The following is an 18,757-nucleotide window of genomic DNA, read 5'->3' as shown; positions in this document are numbered from 1 at the left end:
TGCGCATAGCCCGTCTCCATATGTCGTTCGCGCCCTTGTCGTAAAGTGTGTCTCGCAGTAATCAGAAATGTCGGCTTTGCATCGCCAGGCGTTTCCTTTCGTCCCGGTTCATCTCCTCCGGAGGCAGTCCTGTGCTCAGAAACTGGTGCATATTTGTGAGCCACTTGTCTTCCTGTGCCACCGTTTCATCTGTTGTCGTTTCCATAGTGACTCGAAACAACTCCGCATCCGGAAACTCGTCCGCTACTCCGTCGCCCGTCTCTCCGGACTCTAGTCGGCTTAAATAATCCGCTACGGCATGCTGTATACCGGGTCGGTGGAATATTTCGAACTTGAATTCCTGTAATAGTAAGGTCCACCAGGCCAACTTACCGGTGAGTGACGCCTTGGACACCAGGTAGAGGAGTGTCGAATGATCTACATGGAAGGAAAATTTCCTTCCCAATAAATAATGATGAAACTTTGTCACACTGTAGATCATCCCTAGAGCTTCCCGTTCCGTGGTAGAGTAGTTCTGTTCCGCTTGGGATAGCTTTCAGCTGGCATAGTACACTGGCCGGTACCACTTTGGCTCCGTAAGTTGCATCAGTGCGCTTCCGATTGCGATGTCGGAGGCGTTCACGAACACATGAAATTCTTTACTCCAATCCGGAGGCTGCACTACCGGTGCTTGCGACAATAGTACCTTGAGGGCCCTATACGCACTATCCTCGGTGTCGATCCACTGGAATGGTGTTCGATGTACAACAGCATGCAACGGTGTAGCCAGGTCGGCCAAGTATCGGAGCATCCGGCTGTGCCACCGGATCAATCCTAAGAACCGGCTCAATGCCTTTGTCGTTGCCGGCGCCAGTGCTTCTAATATGGCTTTCACTTTATCTGGGTCGACTGCAATGCCTTCCTTGCTCACAATATGGCCTAGTAGGGTTCCACTGGACACGCCAAATACACACTTCGCCGGATTCAAGCTTAGCCGGTACGCTCTACACTTTCCTAGACAAAGACGGAGGTGCTGCAAATGATCCTCTTCCCGGCTATAGATGGCGAAATCATCAAGGAAAACCTGCATAAGAGCCGGGATATATTCACCAAAGATTTTCATGATGATTCGTTGGAATGTTGTCGGTGCCGTTTTGAGGCCGAACATCATCACCACGGCCACAAACACCCCCCATTCGGTGACGAAAGTCGTTTTCTCTTGGTCGTCGGGGTGCATCCGGATCTGATTATACCCGTTGAATCCGTCTAGAAAGCTATAGACCTCATGGCCGGCGACGGCATCCAACACTCCATCTGTGAACGGAAGTGGAAACGCATCCGTTACCGTAGCCGCATTGAGTTTCCGGTAGTCCACACAAACTCGAATTTTTCCGTTCTTCTTCGGTACGACTACGATCGGGCTCTGCCATGTCGCTTTCTTTACCGGACGGATAAAGCCAACTCTTAGCAGTTTGTCGATTTCCTCCTTGACTTTGGCGGCATAATTGGGATTCATCCGGTACCGTCTTTGTGCCACTGGTTTTGCGTCCTTGCTCAAGTGAATCTGCTGCTGGTATAACTGAGGGTCGAGCCCTCGCATGTCTTCGTATGACCAGGCAAACACGTTGCGAAATTCCGTGAGAAGTGTGATCATCGCCGTTTTGTCTTCGGACTTCATCTCCTTGGCGATGTGCACCGGTTTTGCTTCGTCTGTGGTCCCTAGGTTCACCTCTTCAAGTTGCGACGCTTTTACGCGCTATGAAACGGCCATTTCCCGTTCCAACGCTTCCTGCGCTTGCCGTAAATCTCGGATTGCGTCCTTATCTGGTTCTGCTTCAGTCTCTTCCGGCTGTGGTAAGTATGGTGCTACTGCTTCGGCAATGTCAATTTCGAAGAGGGGTACGATCTTCGGGTTTTCCTGCAAGTACTGAGCTTCTTCTTCGTCAGCTAACCCTTCTAGCATGTTGACGCACTTTGCATACAACGGTGTACACTCCTTGCCAGTGCTCGTCCTTGGTTGTGTTGGTACACGTACCTTGGGTTTTCCTCGCCGGAAGGTAATTATATTTTTCCTCCAATTCTGTTTGATATGTGCCGTTTTCAACCACGGCTACCCCAGCAATAGCGGGTACACGCCTTGTGCCTGTAATTGTAGCACTACTGCCGAGATGTGAAATGTATGACCGCCAATGGTGACTTCTACTTTTCGTATAAATCCTGTCGGCCGCGCTGAGCTTGTATCGGCCATCCGTAACCAGAACGGACACGGCTCCCACTCGTGGATTCCCAGGGCATCACACGTCTGGAGGCTTATTACATTCACACCGGAGCCTCCGTCTATTACTGTGCCGGGGAGTTCTTTCCCTTTTACAATGGCAGTAATTACTGGACTGTTGGTGTCCACCACCGTTGGTCCCTCCTCCGGATTCGAGAAGAGTATCGGTGATGGTGATGATTCTCCTTCCGTCATGGTTGTCTTCAGTCCTTCCGTGAATCTCGACACGAGTTGTAGGAGTCTTCCTAGTGGCAGCGTAATCTGGCATTCTTGCAACGCCTGCCATATCTCGTTCTCAGAGTGACTGCTGCTGGCAAGCCCTACGGTGTTCTCCTTTTGCCGCTCTAAGTCGGTTACGTTTTGCTCGTTTGCTTTCTTCACCCATTCCGTCGCTTGCTTCCGGATGGTCTCCTGCGTCTCCCATTCCTTGGCCATGCCCTTCGACCTTGTGGTCACCTGCTGCAGATCTGCCACTTCAGGAACTACCATATTTACTGTCGGTCGTTTGTCATAGCTCTTCGCCGGGCATTGATTACAATAATGGCCTTCCTGTCGGCAGTAGTAGCACTAGGCTTTCCGGGTATTGCTGGATTTGGCATTGTCTGTAGTACCCGAGGCAGGTCCCGTGGTAAGCGTGGGGTTTTGGGCCGATTGGCTGCTTGAAGCTCCTTGTTCCGGATCCCGTGGGTGGCCGCCTTTTTTGAAATGCCGTTTTTTGTTATAGTTCTTCTTATTGCGGTACTCTTGACGAGGTTGGTCATTATATCTGTTGTATTCCTCCGGTTGCTGACGATACCCGGGGGAGTGCTCCCGGTCGTAATGTTCGTATCGTCTATTGTAATCCCGGTACCGATCATCTCTATCGTACCGGTCGTAGTTATCCCGCCACTCACCGTACCGGACTTCATTCTCCCGTCGATCGCCATACCAGACATCATGTGCCGGTCGGTATCAGTCCATTTGCCGCTAGCGTTCCTCTTCTTCATCCTGGCTGCTACATGGCTCTATTTGTCAGACGGGCGGTGCTTGCCGGTTCAATAGATTATACTCGCACCTATCCGTCGTATGGCCCTTGGATTGACAGATTACACATTGCGTCCTCATAGTGCATTCTAGTGCCGAGTGTCCGGAATTCAAGCAGGTTGTGCATTGTATTGCTTGCCGAAACCGGAGGTCTTCATCGAACGGTAACGCCCGTTGGAGTGCTCCCAGTGTGAGCCAAGAGCTTGTCTTTTCCATCTCTCTCACCCGGTCAATGACCTGGTCGATGGTACTTGCGCGGAAGTCAATTACCATGCAAACCGTGCGTAGGGGTTCCCGGAGCGCATTTAGGAATATAGTCCGTAATTCCTCCTCCGGGGGTGCGCGGGCAAGCTGACTATGCATCCGTTGAAACCGGATGACAAACTAGGGAATGCTCTCCCCTGCCTCCTATCGGATGGTATAAAACAAGCCCACCATTACTGTCTGGTCCACCTCCTTTTGAAAAAAATGCAAGAATTTAGCTTTTAAATCTATGAAGGTGGTGATGGTAGACGGGTCCTGCGTCCGGCGCCATCTTGCTGTCGGTTCTTCCAATGTGACGCCAAATTCCGCTATCTTAGAGCGTTCCTCTTCCTCCGGGGTCAATCGCTGGGACACATGGTTTGCTTCCCATGTCTGTTCAAAGGTGTGAACATGAGCTTCCGCGTCCGGATCATCTCTATACTTGGAGTACTGGAATGGCATGTCGTCGTCCGGTATCGGTGCGCGGGCCGATGGTGTTGACGGTCGTTCCTGGTTTTTCTCCGGCGTCGGTGGTCTTTCCTCTTCTTTTGGTGACAGAGGCCTCTCCTCCTCGACTTCCAGTGTCGGAGGTCGCTCTTCCTCTGCTTCTGGTTCCGAAGGTTCCAGCCTTAGCACTTCCGGTTCCAGTGTCGGTAAGGTGTCCGATCCTTCGTCCTCCGGTCCGCCCGGGGTGTCGTTGCTGCTACGGTAGTTCGTGTGCACGTTGTATCCCCTTCAGAATCTGATTCATACGCTGAAAAGGCTTCTGCTTCGCCTTCTCCGCTTGCCAACGCCTGGAGAAGGGATTCAGTTTCCTAGAGGCTTATTAGGTTGTTGTCGTCGTCCGGGTGCGATGTTTGCTGTAACCAGAGGGACTCCTCCGCTACTCTCCGGATTACGTTGGAAAACGAGCGATCCACTGTAATTTCCTACGCCGCTTGCTGGAAAGCCTCACGTCTCCTTTGCCTTTCGGCAAGGCGTCGAGTTCGATCTGTAACCAGGTCGTGCGTTGATCTAGTCATCCATTCATGTCGTCGTTCGCTGCAAAAACAGGAATCATGGTCGCCAAAAACTGTGTTAACTCTTAGGGTCGGACAATGGCCTAACATAGGGTGTCTACGGAAGACACTTCACCAAAGGGGTGTTACGGCAAGAGGATTAGGCTCAACGATTAATCCGACTTAATTAGGTTACTTAGCAAGATCGTCCTTAATAATCACACGCGTAAGATATAACAATGAATGCAGAACGGCAATTAACACAGAGAGATAAAAACACTAAGCTTCATTAATTATCCGTTGCTCATTACATTGTATCCGGGCCTTTAAATAGGTTTCCGGTTTGTAGTACAAAACAGTGCCATCCGCACCTGTTCGGGATCGGTCCGGATCCAGAACGGCATACCGATTCCGGTCCGTCCGTCCACACTAATAGCTTACTTACAACCATTCCTTAATAATTAAATAACTCCTCCGTTTCACACTCTGGACTACTTTATCGGCCGGTAACAAAAGCCATCGTAAGAGCATGCAACGGTCGAGTCGAGAACTGACCAAGACTATTGCCCTATGCCTTGTGGGTCAACAGAACTACACACAGTTTAGTGACAAGGTATATGCCAACAGAGCTTATGTATGGACAAAAGCCGATAATGCCCATCGAAATGGCGATCGCCTCATGGGTAGCGATACCATGGGAGAACAAGATGAGCCGAGAAGAATTATTAGCGGCACGAATAAGATAGCTTGAAAGAAGGCCTGAAGATCTAGAAAAAGCGTGAAAGATGATGGAGGTAGCCGGAGTGAAGAACAAGATTCGATTCGATAAGACACATCGACTGTGTCCCAAGAAGATCAAAGAAGGAAATTGGGTATTGGTCTAGGATAGCAGCCTTGACAATCAACACAGGACAACAAGAAAGTTCACAAGAAGATGGTTTAGACCATATGTGGTGACAAGTACCAACGACAATGCCATATACGACCTTGCGGAGCTAGATGGATCAAGGTTGGCCATACCCATTATAGGAAAAAGAGTAAAGATTTTCAAGAAAAGACAAGATGAGGATCCTGACCTCGATCACCTTGACGATGAAGATAGTAGGATTGAACCTATAGACTTGAGTGATGTGAACGAGGACATGGAGGAATTTGATTAATCACCGTAGTTGAAATCTCACACTCTCTCTTCTTGGCACGTACCGAAGGACATGTGGTTTGGTGGGGGTGGATGTCGTGAAGATTTTCGGCAACGGTGTGAAAATTGCATGAAATGTATAGAATCGAGTGTGGTTCTTCACACACAATATGAAACAATAATAGTAAAGATATTATTTTATATTATTTTAATATCTTGGTACGAAAAGATGAATGTCTTCAAGAGTGTTGAGCGGCAAGCTCAACTGGAGCCGGATCGGCTGGATAAGCCTGAGCCCGTGAGCAAGACGGATCGGTAAGCCGGTGAGCAACCGAGCCGGCAAGCAACAAAGCCGGTGAGCTGGGGAGCCGGTTAGCCGGATCCAATCGGTAACCGAAAGCCTAGTATTAGTTTAGACTACTAGGCAGTTATAGTCTCGTAGTAAGTGTCAGATGCTCGTGTGAGCATTGAAGTACGCGGTACTTTTGTCAGTCCCACGAGAACTTGTATAAATAGTGCTATTGAGCATAGTTGTATGTACAGAGTGTTTATATTGTTTTGAATATAGCTTTTATGTTCTGCTCTCTCTGTCTCTCCCTTGTACTCTGTGTATTCTCTGATTTCTCTGATTTCTCTGTTTTCTAACGCTTCCACAAGTAATCATTTTCATGGTATAAGAGTGTGAGGATTGAGAACCTCTACAGCTGACAAACGCTTGAAAGCAAACCCTAACAGGTCGTAAGAACAGCAGACAAAGAAGTGATGGATAGAGGAATGGCTAGCTCGCTCCCTCTATCAACGTTACCGTAGAGGAAGACGAGATGGTACAGGTCTGTCTTAGGGGCCTGCGTCTAAGTTCAGAGCGTTCCGAACAGCGGTATGTACAAGGGAGAATACACCGTCATTTTTCGACTTACAATCGATGCTCCTTGTAGAGGAGAACCACGCCGGTGCGTCAACTAGCGCACCCATTGACAACCGGATGTTGTACATGGAAGCAGATCGGTCCCGTGGGCATGGTGGACGAGGCAAGTCAGCACGCAATGGAGGCGGCCAGCAAGACCAGGAACAAAGGCACAGAGAACGTGTCAACAACAATTCCGGACCCTCTGGGAGTAGGGGGAGTCATGGCGGCACCGGAAGACGGCAAGAGAAGACTGCAACGAAATGCTGGTACTGTGGCAAAAGGGCCACAGAGAAAGCGAGTGCTAGAGAAAACGCGCCGATTCGGACAAATCCGGATCCGGCAAGGCCGGCAAAGATGGTCGGCAAGGCTCACACTACGCGAAGGGATCGGGAGGATCCAAGAACGGTAACGGGCCAGCCTTGGTGATGAAGCACGAGGCGAACTCGATGAAGAAGACCACTTCCAAATCAGAGGAAGTGTGGTATGTGGATTCCGGTGCATCGAACCACATGACGAGCCACAAAGAGTGATTCTCCTTTTTGGAGAAACCGGATCAACCAAGAGTAGTCGAAACCGGAGACGACACTCCTCATCCAATCGTGCACGTCGGAGAAGTCACTTTGAGCCACGTCAGACAGAAAGGGAAGCTTATGAACGTATTACACGTTCCGACAATCACGAAGAACCTAGTGTCGGTCAGACAGATCGTCGACCAAGGGATGCAGGTGCAGTTTACGCACCTCGGGTGCTTCATCGAGGAAGAGGGCCAGATTATTGCGCAAGGGCACAGAGACGGGAGGATGTTTATCCTCGACACCAATGACGTCGGCACCGCTCTGTTTGCAAAAGGACAGAAGGTCAAATCGGACATCGACCTGTGGCACAAGCAGATCGACCACGTCAATTACTAGAGGCTTCAAGACCTGCAAGCGAAACAAGTTGTTTTCTATTTGCCGAAGTTCAGCGGCCGGAAGGCCCAAGTATATGAAGCCTGCCAACTCGGGAAGCAACATTGACTTCCATTCCCTACCGAACATAACTGGAGTCGTAACAAGCTCGACCTTATCCATTCGGATGTGTGGGGACCGGCACAGAATGTTAGTCTTGGCGGGAGTCGATATTTCATCTCCTTCATCGACGACTATACACGGCACACATGGATCTACCTCATTGAGCGGAAGAGTGAAGTCTTCGAGTGTTTCCGGAGTCTCCAAAGCATGGTGGAACGGGAATCGGAGAGGAAGATCAAATGCCAGCAGTCGGATGGCGGAAAAGAATACTTTTTCGGCCAATTCAACAGTTATCTGCAACAAAAGGGAATTTGGCGAGAGTTCAGCTGCAGATACACACCGCAATAGAACGGTGTTGCCAAAAGGAAGAACCGGTCGCTTATTGATGCAGCAAGGGCAATGTTGGAGGAGAAGAGCATGCCCAAATTCTACTGGGCGGAGGCAGTCCGAACGGCTGTCTACATCCAGAACCGGATCGGTGACAAGGTGTCAGCTCACGAGCTGTATTTCAGGCGCAAGCCAAATTTGAAACACCTTAAGATCTTCGGTAGCATTGCATATGTGCATGTACCGAATGAGAAGCGGAGGAAGTTGGATGCAAAATCGGAAAAATGCATCCTAGTCGGCTATGCTCAAGAGCAAAAGGGTTATAAGTGTTATAACCCCCGGACAAAGCAGGTCCAAGTTAGTCGAGATGTCGAGTTCGATGAATCAGCGTCGTGGTACTCCTTACCGGCTTTGACTTTCGAATCCGACCCGATGCCGGAGGATGAGGCTAGTGAGCCTGAACCGGCCCAGGTAGATGATGATGAAGCGTGGACTCAGGATGAGAGTCCGGAATCGTTTCGGTTGAGCAGGCCAAACGAGAGACTAAGTCAATCTGACTAGTCCGATGAGGAACCGGCGAGTAGTGGCGACTCTATCATGCTCTCCCCGCGCAAGGAACCGAGGAGACAGTTCACGCGCAAAGAGAAAGGGAAGAAAAAGATGTCAGAATTTGAAACCGACAACAATGAGTCGGATTGGTGTGCATCCGACTCCGGTAAGGAGAAAGGCAGATCTTCAGCAACGAAGACCGAACCGGCCAAGAAAGGCCTTAAACCGGGTAACAGTGAGTTACGCCAGTCCACCCGCCAGAAGGATCCTGTCACGCGGTACGGGTACAATGAGTACATGGCGCATCACTATGCGTACATGACTAAGGTGGCGGAAGTGCGTGAGCCGGAGAGCTACGTAGAAGCGGCAAAGGACGCCAATTGGTGTGCCGCTATGGAGGAAGAAATGCGGGCACTTGATGTCAACAAGACATGGGACCTAGTTGACCCTCCCCGTCACTGTAAACCGATTGGATGCAAGTGGGTGTACAAGGTTAAGTACAACGCCAACGGTTCAGTTAACCAGTACAAGGCCCGGTTAGTGGCGAAGGGATACGCGCAAACCCACGGAATCGACTATGACGAAACCTTCGCTCTGGTAGCTAAGATGATGACGGTTCGTGTGGTGTTGGCGGTTGCTCCAGCAAGAGGGTGGCATTTTCACTAGATGGATGTGAAGAATGCGTTTCTTCAGGGTGATCTTGAAGAAGAAGTCTTTATGACTCCGCCCCCCGGTTTTCAATCAGAGATGAACAAGTCGGCGGTATGCTAGTTGAAGAAGTCATTGTACGGCTTGAAGCAAGCCCCTCGAGCTTGGAATGCGAAGATCACGCACCAATTGCGTAAGATGGGGTTTGCGGCCTCCAAGTCCGACTCTTCATTGTTCATCCAGCAAGGCTCAACCGGTCCGATATGTATCCTGCTGTATGTTGATGATTTAGTCATCACCGGACCGGGTCTTCCAGAAGTCAACCGCGTCAAGTCCTAGTTGTCGGACGCATTTGAGATGAAGGACCTGGGGGACCTTCATTATTTTCTTGGGATCGAGGTGATCCGAACCCCCGACGACATATTGCTCTCACAACGACATTACGTCTTGAATATGTTGTACAAGTTTGGCATGACAAAATGCCGACCTGTCTCCGCACCCTTGGACCGGAACTAGAAGCTTCGTCCCAACTCCATACTAGCCTACAACGAGAAACGGTTCCGACAAATTGTCGAAAGCCTTATTTACTTCACTATCACGCGACCCGACATCAGCTATCCGGTCGAAATGATAAGTCAGTTCATGCAGAAGCCGACTGTGGAGCACCTTCAGTGCGCGCAACGGATATTGCAATATGTAAGCGGCACGAAAGACCGGGGCTTGTTATACCGGCGCGGTATACCCGAAGAGCTGGTTGGTTACATAGATGCGGACTGGGCCGGCGATGCATCAGATCGCCGATCAACCTCCGATTACATGTTTTCCCTAGGTAGCGCGGTTGTTGCGTGGAGCAGCAAAAAGCAGCCAACAATTGCTATGTCGAGCACTGAGGCTGAGTATCGGGGCGCTACCATTGCCACCTGTGAAGCCGTTTGGCTTCGACAACTGTTGCAAGACCTACGCATCGAGGTACCGACCCCGATTCTGGTCTACTGCGACAACATAAGCAGCATGCAACTCGCCAAGAACCCCATATTCCATTCTCGCACAAAGCACATAGAAGTGCACTATCACTTCGTGCGTGAGCGTGTCCTGAGCGGTGAGGTCGAACTTCAGTATGTTCATACGGATCGGCAAGTTGTCGACATCTTCACCAAACCACTCGAATCGGACAAGTTGCAGCACTTCACCGAAATGCTTGGTGTTCAGCATCTCGACGTGCCACACTTGAGGGGGAGAACTGGCAAAGACACGGGAATGAGCAAAGGCAAAGAGATTGTCGATTGCGTCGGTGAGGGAAGAACTGACGAAGGGAGAATCAAGAAGAAGAAAGGAGCCAAGTCGACAAGGGAAGTCGACACGTCCAAACAAGTTGGAACAAGCGGCATCGGCGGCAGAGTCAAGAAGGACAGAGCTAACCGAAGGAAGAAGGCCAAGACCTGGACATGGTCCGATGTGGTGAAGGGCTTGGAACCAGAAGACGAATCGGGAGCAACCGATTCGGACAAGAGCTGGAACGAATCGGAGACAGTCAATTCGGTTCAATAGACAGATTCAGAAGAACCAGATCAATTCAAGGCCAAGAGGACAAGAAGGTAGCGAAAGTCGACGCCAACACGAAGGAATTGGCGAACCAGAACGCGCCGAAGTCACAACAGCAAGGGAGCTGAATTGGGCCTGTTGAGCAAACAAGCCGACCGAGGAGGTCGAGGTGCGCAGAACAAGAGGGGTCGCAGCAAACAGAACCGGACCGAACGAGGAGCGCGAGCAAGGTGGAGCGACGCCAGGAGAAGTCGGTTGGAAGAACCGACTGCCACAGAGGCTGACACTAGGATTCAACCTCAAGTTGAGCTTGAGGGGGAGTGTTGAGTGGCAACCTCAACTGGAGCCGGATCGGCTGGATAAGCCTGAGCTGGGGAGTCGGTTAGCCGGATCCAATCGGTAACCGAAAGCCTAGTATTAGTTTAGACTACTAGGCAGTTATAGTCTCGTAGTAAGTGTCAGATGCTCGTGTGAGCATTGAAGTACGCGGTACTCTTGTCAGTCCCACGAGGACTTGTATAAATAGTGCTATTGAGCATAGTTGTATGTACAGAATGTTTATATTGTTTTGAATATAGCTTTTATGTTCTACTCTCTCTGTCTCTCCTGTGTACTCTGTGTATTCTTTGATTTCTCTGTTTTCTAACGCTTCCGCAAGTAATCGTTTTCAAAGAGCTTCTAAATGCAGTTTACTACATGTGAAACAAACAACTTAGTGTCAAGTTATGTGAGTGTGAAGTTTGAGAAGAAGAAGAGGAAAACAAAATTGTGAGATATCCCACATAGATAGGACACCATCAGGATTCTAGAGTATATAACTAGAGCCATACCTTTTTATATTTGGTCTATGTGTTAGGAGCACAAAAAGGTCGGGTTGTATAGCTTGGACGAATGGTTTAGGAGAACCAAAACCGAATCGGATCGGATCGAGTCGGTCGGATAGGTTGATCGCGACGCACGGTGTTTTGAAGATTTTCGGTATGAAACCACTAAGGCAAGTCATTTCTTTAGAAATGTTTTTTCTATCATTATATGCATGTCTTGTACCCTCACATGCATCATATGCATGGGGGCATCTATAAAAGAGTGGATGAAAAAGATCAAATGGGGGGGGCGATGTATGAATCAAGAATTTAATAAGAAGAAAATTTGTTATCTAATTGATGTATTAATCTTGTCTCTCAAATCTAAAGTTAAGCGTTTAATCTTTATCTCAATCTATCTCTCTCTCTCTCCATATCAATCTCTCTCAATCTATCTTAAATCCTTTCTCGCTAAAGCTAGTGCAAACTTGACACATGCTTCAATTCTTACCGCCATCATCAATCATCACCATGAAATTAAAACATGCCCCCACATCAAACCTTGCTTCAGCCCATACCACCACCATTCTCACATCTCTAAAAACTAGACAAATTGCTTCAATACCACATCACCTATCTCAATTTATACCATTTTGAACCTGTCGTAATACTCCTCCGAATCTCTTCATTTTGCACATCAACAATGTGCTTCATTTCTACGTCACCCACCTATTCATTCAGCTCTTAAAACCTGTATAAACAACAATAGCATAAATGTATTGTGTGTATCCCCTCCTAAACATGCGCTTCAATCCCCTGTCAACACCATCATTCATCCTTACCAACTATAAAAACTTCCATGACTACAAATATAAAATATAAAGTTTCCTCATCCCCTATTATATTTGCTTCAACCCCGACACCCTCGCCACTCATCCTCTCGTCATTAATAAGCTCTATAAGACGATAACTACATGACAACAACTAGAAGATTATCCTGTTTGTTGCACTCCCCAATATGAAACCTAAACTCTTCTTCACTCCATCCCATGACACCAAATTCCATCAAGCATCATCCACGACAACCATCTCGCCTTCTTGCTAATTGGCACCAAATTTTGTCTTGACATGTCCTTGATTTCCTTCCATCAAGCATCCAACTCATGATAACATGCTTCATTAACCCCCACACCATCTACACTCTTCCTTATCGCTCATAAGAAAATTGCTTATTACATCCACAACAACCATCTTGCCTTATCGCTAACCGGCACCAAAATTTGGCTTGCCATGTCCTTGATTTTCACCAACATCAATTATCCTGACAAAAAGATAAACGGTCATCTATATTATATCATGGTATTTGTACTAAAGATGGTGTCGGTGGCGGGAATAACCACCAAGGCGGTACATAGTTCCACTTGACATCTGCGGCTTCATTCGACATAATAGGTATAGACGACCAAACTTTACGAATTCTCATTCTTTTCTTATTAGTTGTATGTCCAGAACCCTTATAACTATCATATTCACCTTTTACTGTATGTACCAACAAGTTCCAAAAGGACTTAACTTGATCCACGATTGACCTTGATGGTAATCGGTTAATAGGTGAGATGTTGGATGGGACTGAATGAAGCAGTTTTTTTTGTGATAAGGATGAGTGAAGACGGTGGGGGGGTCGAAGCCGATTATGATGAGTGGGTGAGGAAACTTGTAAACTGTTTTTGTGTTGTTAGTATAGGTTTTGCGTGGACATTGGCAAGATGCTAGTCGACGAGTTGGATGATGTGGAGTGAAGGAAGAATTTTTATGAGATAAGGATGAGTGAAGATGGTGGTGGGGTCGAAGTTGAATAGCATGAGTAGGTGAGGAAATTTTTATACTAAGTTCTGTTGATTATGCAGGATTTTAGTGGACTTTGGCAAGATGCTACAACATGCTAATCGCCGAGATGGTTGAAGTGGACTGTATGAAGCATTTTTCTTGTTATGAGGATGAGTGAAGATGGTGGTGGCGTCGAAGCATACTATAGAGAGTGGGTGAGGAAAACTTTAGATTAACTGCTTGTGTTAATACAGAATGTTTATGGACAGTGCCAACTTATCAAACAATTATGTGGGTTAAAAAAGACAAAGGCTTTACACGCTTACAACACTGGACAATGGAAGTATGCAAACCACAATCTTTAAACTAGGGGGACATATAGTTTGCATTCAGTATGGAGGCCTTGACAATCTTCTCGAGGCATCAAACAAAGAGAAAAACATAGGGTATTGGGATCTTGAAGGGAACATCCCTTGAGGACTCTTGATCACCCGAAACGGTAAGTGATTGGACTAAAGACTGGTTCTTTGCCCATGTTGTAAGGTTATTCAGTTGCATCTGGACAGGTGAAAGAAGATGGCTATTTACAGCCTGCAACATGTTATGGAGATTGCCTCGTTTGGTAGACCTTTGTGGAAGCTTTTTATAGAACAATTTTCAGATTTATTGTTTACTTTACTCTATGGTGGAGTCAAAACTTTTCAGCAAAACTTTTGTTCTTTCAACCAGCATCTTATAAAGATGTTTTGGGGAAATTGTTGTATGTTGTTATGACTTTTCTAAATACTAATGGAAGTATACTTTCTTTTGAAAAAAAAAAAAAAACTAGTGCAAACTTTGAATCCTTCCGGTCCAGGACCCCCGCGATTCCGCTTCACGATCCGCACGTAGTGACGATTTTCACGACAACAATTAGAATTTAGAAAAATAGAGTTTTGTGGTATATCTTGTATGTATAGTCTTAGGGCGTATGTACCCAAAAGAAGTTTAAGGTTCTTGAAAAAAATGAATTTGGGAATTCTAATTCAAACCTTCAAGTGCCATAGTCAAAAAAATATGGAGAAAAGAGAATAATGAAATGAAATGCATTGTAGATAAGAAGAACAATATCAATAATGTGTACGTCAAAGACCAATGACCATAATGATTTGACAATATTGAGACCTTCCCTATATTCACATCAAATTTTCAAGGGGCATAGTAAAAAAAATATGGTGAGAAGAGAATAATGAAAAGAAATGCTTGTAGATAAGAAGAACAATATCAACAAGTTGTACCTCAAAGACAAATTACCATAATGATTTGACAATATTGAGATATTCCTTATATTCACTATTCCTTGTTTATATTCATGCTCGCACCAAGTTATGATGCACACTTGCCATTTGATGATGCTTCATAGCTATTACTAATATGCAACAATAAACTTACCTAGAAATCATGCATTCAAGGCCTTCAAAAAATGTAACATTGTCTACCCCACAATCAAATCCTTTAAAACACATATGGTTTCGCCATCAACTAACTTCCAGGATGTTTTTCAAATGTCCCAAAATCATTTCCTCCTCTTGTTGAATTAATGCCATGAATGCTTCAATTCATCATGATACTCTGCATTGCCATTGTGGTTATTTTGTCTTTAAGAATATCCCCATATTCCATTTTTTCTTTTGGTCTTTAAGAGTAGGACCTTGTTTGGTATGAGCAATGTTTGGCCTCGTGTTGGAAGTTGGTTAAACCCTCAATTGAACTAATCAAGAACTACTAAAATATACATCCTCTTCCCATACGATGAAATCATGCAAAGTCAACCTCATAACAAGGGTAAACTCAACAAACACCATCCACACAAGTGTTGTGGTGGATGGTAACTGTCCAATTTGATTTTCCAAATGTGCCACACTACTCAATCAAACTATGATATTTTCTAGTTTCTAATACCTATTTCTGTTGCATCTCCTTGGTGTCATGAAACTTTAGGAACTATGTGATATTCATCCCATCGAATTGGTTGCCATTGAATCACCTTTTTCCGAAGGGGCCAATACGACTTATATCGAAGTATTGCACATCCAATGGTCGAGGGTCATTGTCGAGTCTCGAGGAGTCTACTTTCTCTAAACGAGCTAACCGAGGGATCATTGGATATATAATACCTAATGGCAAAGACCACCTCACACATCATCTCATAAAAGCACTTACCTCTCCACTCTATGCAACCACCTAAGCCTTGAAAGCTTTTTAAGATAATCTAAAATTGACATGCATGTAATCATACCAAAAAAAACTATGCATGTCTTACTTAAAAAGATAATTACTAAGCAAAGGATATGTGTACCTCGATTAGTTAGTGTTTAAAAGCTACATACTAGAAAGTGGATACAAACGGGTGAGAGTGACGACCAAAATGTACTCCCAAGTTGGGCCACCCAAGGCCCTTGTTACATGAAAGCTCTTACCCTTTTTACAAGTTAGAAAACTTAAAGGGTCCCTTTCACATTACAAGCCCATTCAGCCATTAACAATTCCTACCTAATAAAGGGTAGTTCCCCACAATTTAGAATATGCCCATGTTTCTTACACATATTCCGCCTATGACCAATGTTTAAGATTATAAATGCTAAAACTTCTTGGGTTATTAAAACTAAAGAATATGTTATTATATCTGTTAGATGCAGTGAACACCCACATCCACAATTTTATTGATTTCCCTCTCTATATAAGCCATGTTGTCCTTTTGATGTACTATTTTCTCAACGACCATCATCATCTTCATGATTGATCCTCTTCTCCTTGTCACCTCCTTCCTATCCGATTCACGTAGGTGTTATGTAAATGAATATATGTATGTATGTGGCACGGTGCTAGAACTGTCGAAGGTTTACACAACAAAAGAAGAAGAGGGACAAAAAAAGGTGATCAAGGAATTTAGACAAAATTTGACCAATTAATTAGACATACATTAAAACAATCAATAGATTTGAAATTTAGCAATTAACTAGAGAGAAATTAAAGTGATTAATTTGATGGAGATTAAGCAACAATTAGATATGCATTTGAAGATAAACTTCTTAATTATGGTGTAAATAGATAGCTTCTTGTCGATAATAGATATAGCTCCACCACCTTAAACCCCTCCCCCAAACAAAAAAACTTTATTTAGGTATCAAGCTAATGTAGAATCAATGATTTGGAAATTTGGGTGTCAATATATGTTCCCCAATATTTTCCTCAATTGAAATTTTTATGATTTCAGTTTGGGAGCATGCGCTGCAATCAAAATACGTAAAGGTAAAAAATCTAGAGAACGTTCTAAAATGCTTTCTAAAGCAATTGATCATCAATCACCATTTGTGCTTGATTTTTGTTGCCTCTATTTTAGTGCTTAAGATGTTCAAGGTTTACCTGTTCCAATGTTTAGTTATTGATACTCTAGATATACCTTACAACATGAATATGGCAAGGTTAACGTAATTTGAAGGGCCAGGTATGTGGAATGATAGATGCAGTGAACACTTAAACTCTCTACAAAGACAAATAAAAAAGAGACCATATGAAGGTACTCATCCACGGATTGATGCAACACATCAATTGCTCAAACATAGGCTATATGCACAAAAATGTCAATGAAAAAAGCAAATAAGATAACAATACCTAAAACCATAACTATGAAGAAGAGATCATTTGACAAATCTTTTACTTCACGGAGTGAATGAAATGGTCACATTAACATATTGATTCAATGTCGCGTACAATGACTTGTTCTTACTACAATTAAAACTCCATGAAATTTGCATATATGTACGTTATCATCAAAACAACATGGATTTTAAGAAGCGTGCATTAAAATAGAAAAGGGCTACTATACACATGTTTTCTAATTTCTTTGTCTAGTCATGTGGCATTTTCTTTAACGTACAATAAAATCTTTTCTTTTATTGTGCAAAGGATCCAAGTGTTCTTACAAGATTGAAGGAGCATAATGCATCTAACATTCTTCATTGTATGTTGAATATAATGTGTTGTTGCTTTTTAACCCGTGTCGTGTGGAGAGTGAATTTAAAAGAGATATTTTACAAAGAAACTATCAACTCACAAGCTCTAAAGAGATTAAAATTGGGAGTTGTGGATGTGATATCCCAACCAATAATGCACTTATCGGGTTTGACGCCATGACCTCAAGGCTATGAAACCGTTGTGTCTTCTTAACTACAAATAAGTAAGACAAAGAGGGTGTGTGTGTTTGTCTATAATATTTTATTTCAATGTTAAAATTGTAAATTCACATTGTGCTATTGCATGGAATGTCTTGTCTCATGTTAGTAAGATGTATAGTGAGTTTATAATGAATGACATCTATTTCTGCATTTGACTAAGGACATTTACAATGCTTTTAGGTAGGAAGAATGAGGAGTGTTTGAATAAAAGCGAGGTTGAGGATATAAGCAGGTGTACAAATTCATTATTTTGTGTTCATAGATACATTTTCTACAAGAGGTGGAACTCAAATAACTTGAATTCATTTGTAAATTGTTAACCAACATGCATTGTGAATTGATGAACCAAAGTTTGCCAATTGCTTGAAAGATGGCTTCATAATCACGAGGACCTTCTATATACATATTTGATTTTGTGTTTCACAACCAAAAATAGCAAAGGTATTAGTCTTCACCTGCAAATATTATATGAAAATTTAGTCAAATCCTTGGGCATAACTTATATAAGTAATAGAAGTTGACGTTTGCGTTTTCTAACATGAAAAGGAGAGTTGTTGAAAACGTTGCTTCCTAGAACCCACCACTGACCACATTCTAATCCACAACAATACATCTATAATAACGTTAGCCTATTCTTATAAAAACATTTGTATTTTGTCATTCCATATGTCGTGCCACTTATGCATGCACATAGAGGTACTCATGATTTCGAGTCACATGTAATTTAGCAATTAATTCTTTCAATTGTAGAAACACTTTTCCCATCTATTTTGCATCGTGTGATTTAGCACATCATGGATCGTGTTTCTCTTGTTTTCTAACGCTTTCACACTTATGAACCAAGCCTTTATTTGCTCTATTACCTCTCTCTCTGGTATCGATGCAACTATACTTTTTTACTATTTTTAACACCCATGAACTAGGTCAAATTTTATCGGTCAACTCTCCCTCGCTCTCATTGGCCAAAATGCCCCCATGGCTATTCCTTGACGTGATTATTTAGTTATACTAGATGTAAAAAAACTCATTGTATTCCGATTTCATCCATCCAATTGCCTTCTTTTTTGGCTTTTACAATGTCTTCTTTGAATTCAGTGCAATGGGATTTCATTTAATTTCTATATTGTTCTATTACTTTTGAAGTAACATCACGTTATTTCCCCAAGTTATGTCAAATCGATTATGCTCGCACATGTGATATAATCATGATGTCATATACTCCCTTAAGCTTGCATGCACTTTTGAGGTAAGGTTTATTGTTGCTATCATGA

The sequence above is a fragment of the Azolla caroliniana genome, unplaced genomic scaffold (genome assembly GCF_043228905.1).
Source record: "Azolla caroliniana isolate FFs.n. ecotype wild unplaced genomic scaffold, voAzoCaro1.0.p SCAF_17, whole genome shotgun sequence".
Taxonomy (NCBI): domain Eukaryota; kingdom Viridiplantae; phylum Streptophyta; class Polypodiopsida; order Salviniales; family Salviniaceae; genus Azolla; species Azolla caroliniana.
This window is presented reverse-complemented; position numbering follows the sequence as displayed.